This window comes from Triticum urartu, chromosome 4, assembly GCF_003073215.2.
Source record: "Triticum urartu cultivar G1812 chromosome 4, Tu2.1, whole genome shotgun sequence".
Lineage (NCBI taxonomy): Eukaryota > Viridiplantae > Streptophyta > Magnoliopsida > Poales > Poaceae > Triticum > Triticum urartu.
The window spans coordinates 12658771-12669366 of record NC_053025.1 but is presented as its reverse complement, the minus strand read 5'-3'; positions in this window follow the sequence as shown (position 1 = coordinate 12669366).

The following is a 10596-nucleotide window of genomic DNA, read 5'->3' as shown; positions in this document are numbered from 1 at the left end:
TTAAACTCAGCGCTTTTGTATCCTTTTTCATGCATCCTTTAACCTTTTCTTTAAACAACTTGGCATTTTCATAAGCTTGGTTTCTCATTCATCAAGTGAGCTAATATCAAATAACCTCTTTTCACCAGCAAGTTTGAAATCATAGTTGAGCTCTTTAATAGCCCAATATGCCTTATGTTCTAGTTCGAGAGGTAAGTGACATGCTTTTCCATACCATATACCATTTTATACGGAGACATACCCATAGGATTTTTATATGCAGTTCTATAGGCCCATAATGCATCATCAAGTTTCTTAGACCAATTCTTTCTAGACCTATTGACAGTCTTTTGCAAAATTAATTTGAGTTCTCTATTACTCAATTCTACTTGACCACTAGACTGTGGGTGATAAGGAGATGCAATTCTATGATTAACATCATATTTAGCAAGCATTTTACGGAAAGCACCATGAATAAAATGTGAACCACCATCAGTCATTAAATATCTAGGGACTCCAAACCTCGGAAAAATAACTTCTTTAAGCATTTTAATAGAAGTGTTATGATCAGCACTACTAGTTGGAATAGCTTCTACCCACTTAGTAACGTAATCAACAGCAACTAAAATATGTGTATATCCATTAGAGGCAGGAAAAGGTCCCATATAATCAAAGCCCCAAACATCAAACAGTTCAATAACAAGTGAATAATTCATAGGCATTTCTTGACGTCTACTAATATTACCAATTCTTTGACATTCATCACAAGATAGGACAAACTTACGGGCATCCTTGAAGAGAGTAGGCCAATAAAAACCGGATTGCAATACCTTATGTGCAGTTCTATCTCCGCGTGGTGTCCTCCATAAGTTTCGGAGTGGCACTTGCGTAGGATCTGTTCCTGTTCATGCTCAGGTACACAACGTCTAATAACACCATCTACTCCTTCTTTATAAAGATGTGGGTCATCCCAAAAGTAATGTCTCAAATCATAGAAGAACTTTTTTTTTGTTGGTATGTGAAGCTAGGTGGTATAAATTTAGCAACTATGTAATTAGCATAATCAGCATACCAAGGGGTACTACGAGAAGTACTTATGACATTTAATTGTTCATCAGGAAAGCTATCATCAATAGGTAGTGGGTCATCAAGAACATTCTCTAACCTAGATAAGTTGTCTGCAACGGGGTTCTCAGCTCCTTTTCTATCAACAATATGCAAATCAAATTCTTGTAGCAAGAGAACCCATCTAATAAGTCTAGGTTTAGCATCTTTCTTCTCCATAAGATATTTAATAGCAGCATGATCAGTGTGGATAGTTACTTTAGAATCAACAATATAAGGTCTGAACTTATCACAAGCAAATACAACTGCTAAAAGTTCTTTTTCAGTAGTAGCATAATTTCTTTGAGCATTGTCTAAGAGTCTTACTAGCATAATGGATAACATTTAATTTCTTATCACTCTTTCCCTAGAACAGCCTACAGCATAATCGCTAGCAATCACATAATTTCAAGGTAATTCCCAATGGTGGCTTGAACAATAGGTGCAGAGACTAATGCTTCTTAGTATTTCAAATGCTTCTACACAATTCATCATCAAAGACAAACGGTATAATCTTTTTGTAATATTAGTCAGAGGCCGAGAAATTTTTGAGAGTCCTTAATGAACCTCCTATAAATCGGCGTGACCAGGAACTCTTATACCTTTGAATGTCCTTGGGACATGGCATCTTTTTTCCAATAGCATCAACCTTGGCTTTAGTCAACTTCAAATACTCTTTCAGAAACTTTATGCCCAAGACAATACTTCATTAACATAAAGTGGCATTTTACCAATTCAAGACAAGATTAGTTTCTTCACATCTCTGCAAAACTCGATCAAGGATTGCTCAAGAAATCATCAAAGAAGATCCATAGACGAAAAAGTCTCCATGAAAACCTCAAATCTTTTCACAAAAGTCAGAGAATATGCCATCATGCATCTTTGAAAGGTAAGCAGGTGCATTACATAAACCAAAAGGAATACGTCTTATAAAAAAGTACCAAAAGGGCATGTAGTAGTCTTTTGATTGATCTTTTAGCCGACAAGGTATTTGAGAGAACCCAGATAACCATCTAGAAGCAGTAATGTGTATGTTGCATAATCTTCTAGCATTTGGCATCGATAAGTAAGGGTAATGATCTTTCTTAGTAGCCTTATTTAATTTGCAGGAAATCAATTACCATCCTATAACCTGTAATAATTCTTTGTGGAATCAATTCATCTTTATCATTAGGAACAACAGTAATACCTCCCTTCTTAGGGACACAATGAACAGGACTTACCCACTGACTATCAGCAACGGGATAAATTATACCTGCCTCCAGAAGCTTTAGTATTTCTTTTCTTACCACTTCTTTCATTTTAGGATTCAGACGTCGTTGAGGATCACGAACTGGTTTGGCATCTGCTTCCAAATTTATTTTATGTTGACATAGAGTGGGACTAATGCCCTTAAGATCATCAAGAGTATATCCAATAGCAGCACGGTGCTTCTTCAGAGTTTTCAATAATCTTTCTTCTTCATGCTCTGAAAGGTTAGCACTAATAATAACAGGATATATCTTCTTTTCATCAAGATAAGCATATTTAAGATTATCAGGCAACGGTTTAAGCTCAAACACGGGATCACCCTTAGGTGGAGGAGGATCCCCTAGGATTTCAACAGGCAAATTGTGTTTTAGCATAGGTTCTTTAAAGAATACTTCATCTATTTCCCTTCTTTCATTCATAAACATATCATTCTCATGGTCTAGCAAATATTGTTCTAAAGGATCATTAGGAGGTACGGCAATAGAAGCAAGACCAATAATTTCATCCTTACTAGGCAATTCTTCTTCACGGTGTTGTTTACTAAATTTAGAGAAATTAAACTCATGAGTCATATCATCCAGGCCAATAGTAACAACATTCTTTTCGCAGTCTATCCTAGCATTAACTGTATTCAAGAAGGGTCTACAAAATATAATGGGACAAAAGCTATCTTGTGGAGAACTAAGAACAAGAAAATCAGCAGGATATTTAGTTTTCCCACACAAGACTTCACATCTCTAACAATTCCCATTGCTAAAATAGTATCTCTATTGGCAAGTTTAATTGTGACATCAATATCTTCTAACACAGCAGGTGCAATTTCATGCTTGATTTCTTTATACAAGTCATAAGGTATAACACTAGCACTAGCACCCATATCACATAAGCCATGATAACAATGATCTCCTATTTTAACAGAAATAACAGGCACGCCTACCACAGGTCTATGTTTATCTTTAGCACAAGGTTTAGCAATTCTAGCAGTTTCACCGCAGAACTGAAAAACATTCCCATCAATATTATCAGACAAGAGATCTTTAACAATAGCGATATTAGGTTCAACTTTAAATTTCTCAGGAGGTGTATATGTTTTAATATTGCTTTTACGAACCACAGTTGAAGCTTTAGCATGATCCTTTATCCTAACAGGGAAAGGTGGCTTCTCAACATAACAAGTAGGAACAATAGGATCATTACGAGTGACAGTCTTTTCTTCAGCTTTAATAAGTGCAGCTACTTTTACTTCTATGGGAGGATGATATTTAAACCACTTCTCCTTAGGGAGATCAACATAAGTAGCAAAAGATTCACAAAAAGAAGCTACTATCTCAGAATCAAGTCCATATTTAGTGCTAAACTTACGGAAAATATCAGTATCCATAAAAGATTTAACACAATCAAACTTAGGTGTCATACCTGACTCCTTACCATTGTCGAGGTCCCAATCTTTAGAGTTGCGTTTAATTCTATCCAATAAATCCCATCTAAATCCAATAGTCTTCATCATAAAAGAGCCAGCACAAGAAGTATCGAGCATGGTGCGATTATTTTCAGAAAGCCGAGCATAAATTTTTTGAAGAATTGTTTCTATTGGAAGTTCATGATTGGGGCATGAATATAAAATTGATTTAAGCCTCCCCCAAGCTTGAGCGATGCTTTCTCCTTCGCGAGGCCAAAAATTATATATATAATTGCGATCGCGATGAACAAGATGCATAGGGTAATACTTTTGATGAAATTCCAATTTCAATCTTCTATAGTTCCATGATCCCATATCATCACATAGCCTATACCATGTCAATGCGTCTCCCTTCAAAGATAAAGGGAAGACCTTCTTCTTAGCAACATCATCGGGAATACCTACAAGCTTAAATGATCCACAAACTTCATCCACATATATTAGGTGTTCATCAGGATGCTTAGTTCCATCTCCTGTAAAAGGATTAGCTACCAGTTTTTCTATTATACTCGAAGGATACTCATAAGGAATTTAATTTTCAATAGGTTCAGTAGGTTGAGGAGAAACTCTTTGCTCTACTGGTCGGGGTGAAGATACCCCGAACAAGCCCCTCAGAGGATTACTTTCCATAGTAACAAGTGACAGTAAATTTCAGCACACTATATAAATTTTTCCTTACCAAATTCCACCTACCAAAGGCGCTTCACTCCCCGGCAACGGCGCCAGAAAAGAGTCTTGATGACCCACAAGTATAGGGGATCTATCGTAGTCCTTTCGATAAGTAAGAGTGTCGAACCCAACGAGGAGCAGAAGGAAATGATAAGCGGTTTTCAGCAAGGTATTCTCTGCAAGTACTGAAATAAGTGGTAACAGATAGTTTTGTGATGAGATAATTTGTAACGAGCAACAAGTAACAAAAGTAAATAAAGTGCAGCAAAGGTGGCCCAATCCTTTTTGTAGCAAAGGACAAGCCTGGACAAACTCTTATATAAGGAAAAGCGCTCCCGAGGACACATGGGAATATCGTCAAGCTAGTTTTCATCACGTTCATATGATTCGTGTTCGGTACTTTGATAATTTGATATGTGGGTGGACCGGTGCTTGGGTTGTTCTTACTTGAACAAGCATCCCACTTATGATTAACCTCTATTGCAAGCATCCGCAACTACAACAAAAGTATTAAGGTAAACCTAACCATAGCATGAAACATATGGATCCAAATCAACCCCTTACGAAGCAACGCATAAACTAGGGTTTAAGCTTCTATCACTCTAGCAACCCATCATCTATGTATTACTTCCCAATGCCTTCCTCTAGGCCCAAATAATGGTGAAGTGTTATGTAGTCGACGTTCACATAACACCACTAGAGGCTAGACAACATACATCTCATCAAAATATCGAACGAATGCCAAATTCACATGACTACTGAGGGAGTCCTGTATTAGGGGGTCTCCGGATAGCTGGACTATCTCCATTGGCCGGACTGTTAGACTATGAACATACAAGATTGAAGACTTCGTCTCGTGTCCGGATGGGACTCTACTTGGCATGGAAGGCAAGCTAGGCAATACGTATATGGATATCTCCTCCTTTGTAACCGACCTTGTGTAACCCTAACCCTCTCCAGTGCCTATATAAACCGAAGGGTTTTAGTCCGTAGGACAACAATCACAACATACAATCATACCATAGGCTAGCTTCTAGGGTTTAGCCTCTCTCATCTTGTGGTAGATCTACTCTTGTACTACCCATATCATCAATATTAATCAAGCAGGACGTAGGGTTTTACCTCCATCAAGAGGGCCCGAACCTGGGTAAAACTTCGTGTCCCTTGCCTCCTGTTACCATCCGGCCTAGACGCACAGTTCGGGACCCCCTACCCGAGACCCGCCGGTTTTGACACCGACATTGGTGCTTTCATTGAGAGTTCCTCTGTGTCGTCGCCGTTAGGCTTGATGGCTCCTACTATCATCGATAGCGATGCGGTCCAGGGTGAGACTTTTCTCCCCGGACAGATCTTCATATTCGACGGCTTTGCACTGCGGGCTAATTCGCTTGGCCATATGGAGCAGATTGAAAGCTACGCCCCTGGCCATCAGGTCAGATTTGGAACTTTGAACTACACGGCCTACATCCGCGGAGAATTGATCTTCGACGGATTCGAGCCACAGCCGGGCGCGCCGCACTGTCGCGATGGGTATGACCTAGCTCTGCCGCCGAACAGTACCCCGGAAGCCGCGCCCGCATCAGCTCCGACCCTTAGTTCGGAGCCAACTGCGCCAATCGAGGACGGGTGGTTAGACACCGCCTCAGGGGCTGCAGTCTCAACGGCGATCGAGCCGAACACCAGCATAATCCTCTGCGCAGCCCGTGACTCCAAGGTGCCGGACTCTTTTTCTGACTCCGAACCGCCCGCGCCCCTGCCAATCAAATCCGATTGGGCACCGATCATGGAATTCACTGCCGCGGATATCTTTCAGCACTCGCCCTTCGACGACATTCTGAATTCACTAAGGTCTCTCTGTTTGTCAGGAAAGCCCTGACCAGATTATGGCCAACAGGATTGGGATTCGGACGACGAAGAAATTCGACGCCCACCCACCACCCACTTAATAGCCACTGTCGATGACTCAACCGACATGCTCGACTTCGACTCCAAAGACATCGACGGTATGGACGACGATGCGGGAGGCGAAGAGGAACCACCGCCCATAGGGTGCTGGACGTCCACTTCATCATATGACGTATGCATGGTGGACACACCAAAAGAAGACGACGACGAGAAACGAAAGGACGCACCGAAGGCTTGTTCCCTCGAGAAGCAGTCAAAGCGGTCGCGCAAGCGCCGCCCCAAATCCCGCCTTGGCAGAAATAACGATCATACAGACCCAGCGTTGGAGCAGGGCGAACCACTGCCGGACCACGACAATACGGAGAATCAAACCGAACAAACCAATTCTATCAAAGATAATAGTCCGGACGACATAATGCCGGACAGGCACCCGGAGCAGCATAATGCCCGTCAAAGGCTTGTTGCCACTGCGAGGAGTCTGAAAAAGCAGAAGCAAAGGCTCAAGGCTGCGCAAGACACACTCCAAATCAGATGGAGTAAAGTACTCAACACAGCAGCGAGGTACGGCGACAATCGCCCCACCAAGAGCTACCCAAAGCGGAAGTTGCTACCTGAATTCGATGAGGAGGCCTCAGACCCCCCACAACCAAAAATCAAAACAGCCACCTGGCCGGATAGACGACCTCACGGCCAACATCGAGCGGCAAACAACGCCACTCACAAGCCAATACGCGATCCACGCGAGGGCTCGCACCAAAAGGACGGCGCAACCAGATCCATCCATGGACCACGCAAGCGCGCCCCGGCATACACAAACATCCGAACAACGCGGTACACCCAGATACAGGGGTGCCGCACACCCCCTATGTTTCACCGATGAGGTGCTGGACCATGAATTTCCAGAGGGATTCAAACCCGTAAACATAGAGGCATACGACGGAACAACAGACCCTGGGGTCTGGATTGAGGACTATATCCTCCATATCCATATGGCTCGAGGAGATGATCTCCACGCCATCAAGTACTTACCCCTCAAGCTCAAAGGGCCAGCTCGTCACTGGCTTAAAGGCCTCGAAAATAGGAAGCTGGGAAGAGCTCGAAGACGCTTTTCGGGCAAATTTTCAAGGGACTTATGTCCGACCTCCGGACGCGGACGATTTGAGCTATATAACTCAACAGCTCGGAGAGTCAGCCCGAAAACTTTGGAACACGTTTCTTACTAAAAAGAACCAAATTGTCGATTGTCCGGACGCCGAAGCCCTAGCAGCTTTTAAGCATAGCGTCCGTGACGAATGGCTCGCCAGACACCTCGGCCAAGAAAAGCTGAGAACAATGGCAGCATTAACAAGCCCCATGACCCCCTTTTGCGCGGGTGAGGACAGTTGGCTAGCCAGATGCAGCACCAGCGACCCCAGTACATCTGAAGCTAGAGATGGAAACAGGAAATCACGGTGCAACAGCAGTAACAAACGCCGGAACAAGACAGCACGAAGAGCATGGCAGTAAACGCCGGATTCAAAAGCTCTCGGCCAGGTCAGCAAAAGTCACCCTCTAAAGGCGCCAGAGACGAACTGTCCAGCCTAAACAAAATTCTGGACCAAATATGTCAGATCCATAGCACCCCTGGTAAACCTGCTAATCATACCCACAGAGAATGTTGGGTCTTCAAGCTGTCCGGTAAGCTCAACACCGTACACAAAGGGGAGGATACACCAAGCGAGGACGAGGATGAGCCTCTCAAGCAAGACACTGGGGAACAAAAGAAATTTCCACCAGAAGTCAAAATAGTAAACGTGTTACACGTGATCAAGGGAGGAAACAAAACGGCACTCCCAGACCAATATGCCCAAGGGCCTATCACCGCAGAGTCCTGCCACTGGTCGTCTCAACCGATCAGTTTCAACCATCGTGATTACTCAGCAAGTATCCGGCGTGCAGGATGGGCTGCCCTGGTATTAGACCCAATAATTGACGGATATCACTTCACATGAGTACTGATGGACGGCGGCAGCAGTCTAAACCTGATATATCAGGATACAATCCGCGGAAATGGGGATAGACCCAACAAAAATTTGCCATAGCAATACTACCTTTAAAGGAGTAACGCCAGGCCCAGGGGCTCATTGCACGGGCTCCCTGCTACTAAAAGTTATATTCGGCTCCCCCGATAACTTCCGTAGTGAACATTTAACCTTCCACATCGCTCCGTTCCAAAGTGGCTATCAAGCACTACTCGGACGCGAAGCTTTCGCTCGCTTTAACGCAATACCGCACTATGCTTCCCTCACACTCAAGATGCCCGGACCACGTGGCATCATTACAGTAAATGGAAGTATTAAGCGATCTTTGCGCACCGAAGAGTGCGGCTGCCTTGGCAGCCGCACACTAAAAACGGCCTCACTAACTAAAGCATTTAACAGGTCGTCAAGACCTCAGACACGGTTAGACGAGTCCGGCACAGGTATATGTAATTCATACCGGATCAATGGTCACACCCCTATACAAGGGGTTCAGCGCGCGCAGACAAGTGGCAATTTTTACTCATCTTGAATTATACTTGGTTCCTTTAAAAACTATCCTTTTGCACGACAACTTTTTCACCTAAGTTCCTCTCTTTTACAGATGATCATCGTGCTACACCCGTCCAGGATACGGCACAACGGAGACACAGGCGCAGACGTGCAGCAGGGACCCGCTCCAAGGATTCTTTTTAGATTAAGACCCTGCGTAAACCTTTTTTACTGTCTCTTGTTGCTACATATCCACCGAATTCTCAGCACAGTTGAGAACGATGTTGGCGTCTTGGCATGTGGCCACGTCAGAATAATGCACGTACCTGGACACCAGGGGCTTCTTACGAAGGGCACTATTTAGGCCCAGTTTATACCATAAAGACCGAATACCTTAGGGAGTGTTCGACGTCGCAAGTTTGGCCTTATATGCATCAGCTCCGAATCATTGTCTTTGGTCAAATGTTGGGTTTGCCCGGCTCCTATGTTTTGCTGCCTTACGTTCCGCTTTACCGGCTAAGGTAGCACCAGGAGAACTACTGCGATTGTGCCCTGGTTCATCCGGACGAGCACCTCAGTAGAGAAAGCCGAAAACTGACTGTCATGATATAGCGTGAGACTGGTCAACCACTCGGTGACCTATCGGAATGTTAGAATTCCTCCGCCTTAACGAAGGGCCGTTTTCCGGCCAGGCATGTACGCACCCCGTGATCGGGGGAGTGCGGAGCCACCAGGGGCTATCTAGTAGCCCCACTGTCAAACTCCTATGGCTAAGTGAAAGTGTTAAAGCATTATAGTCCGGTTGCCTCGCTCGCTACGCTATCACCTCCTTAATAGGACCAAGACGTTGGGTTAAGTGTGAACACGCATTTTTTGCGAGCACCCCCGCATTCTATGCGTGGGGGTTGAAGCCGACGGCTGCAATCTTTTAGGTTATACACAGGTATACATAAACGGCCGCACAGGAGGCATCATACTACTTTCAGGCAAAAGTATAAAAGTAACCTTATAAAAATTCATAAAAGCATTGTGCTTACAATGAGAATACATATCACTCAAACATAATATTTTTCGAGCACTGGGCCTCTATCAAACGAGCACCCTCGAGAACCTCCTCGAAATATTGCTCGGTAGCCACTCGGCCTATGGCCGAACCCTGCGCCGCAACAGTGGTAGCGTCCATCTCCGCCCAGTATGCTTTAACACGGGCAAGGGCCATCCGCGAGCCTTCTATGCACGCCGACCTCTTCATCGCATTAATGTGCGGCACCGCATCAAGGAACTGCTGCACTAAGCTGAAATAGCTGTTCGGCTTTGGCCTTTCCGGCCATAGCTGATCCACAACAGACCTCATGGCGAGTCCGGACAACCTATTCAGTTTGGCCCATTCGGCTAGCTGGTCAGTCAATGAAAGCGGATGCTCTGGAACATGGAATTGCGTCCAGAACAACTTGTCCACTTCACGATCTGTCTGACCTTGGAAGTACTTGGCGCATCGGCAGCGCTCGCCGCCAAATCCATATACGCATCTGCCGAACTCCACAGCCGATCCAGAGGGGCATACCTTGGATCTCCGAACTTCCTCCGTAACATGAAGGGTTTCCCAGCTGCAATATCCCAGGCTTCCCGCAGCTCCTCCTTCGCTCTCATAGCAGAACGAGTGTCTTTGTCCGCCGCCGCGGCCTTCTCAAGGTCCGTTGGCTTCGCTCGGTTTTCTTT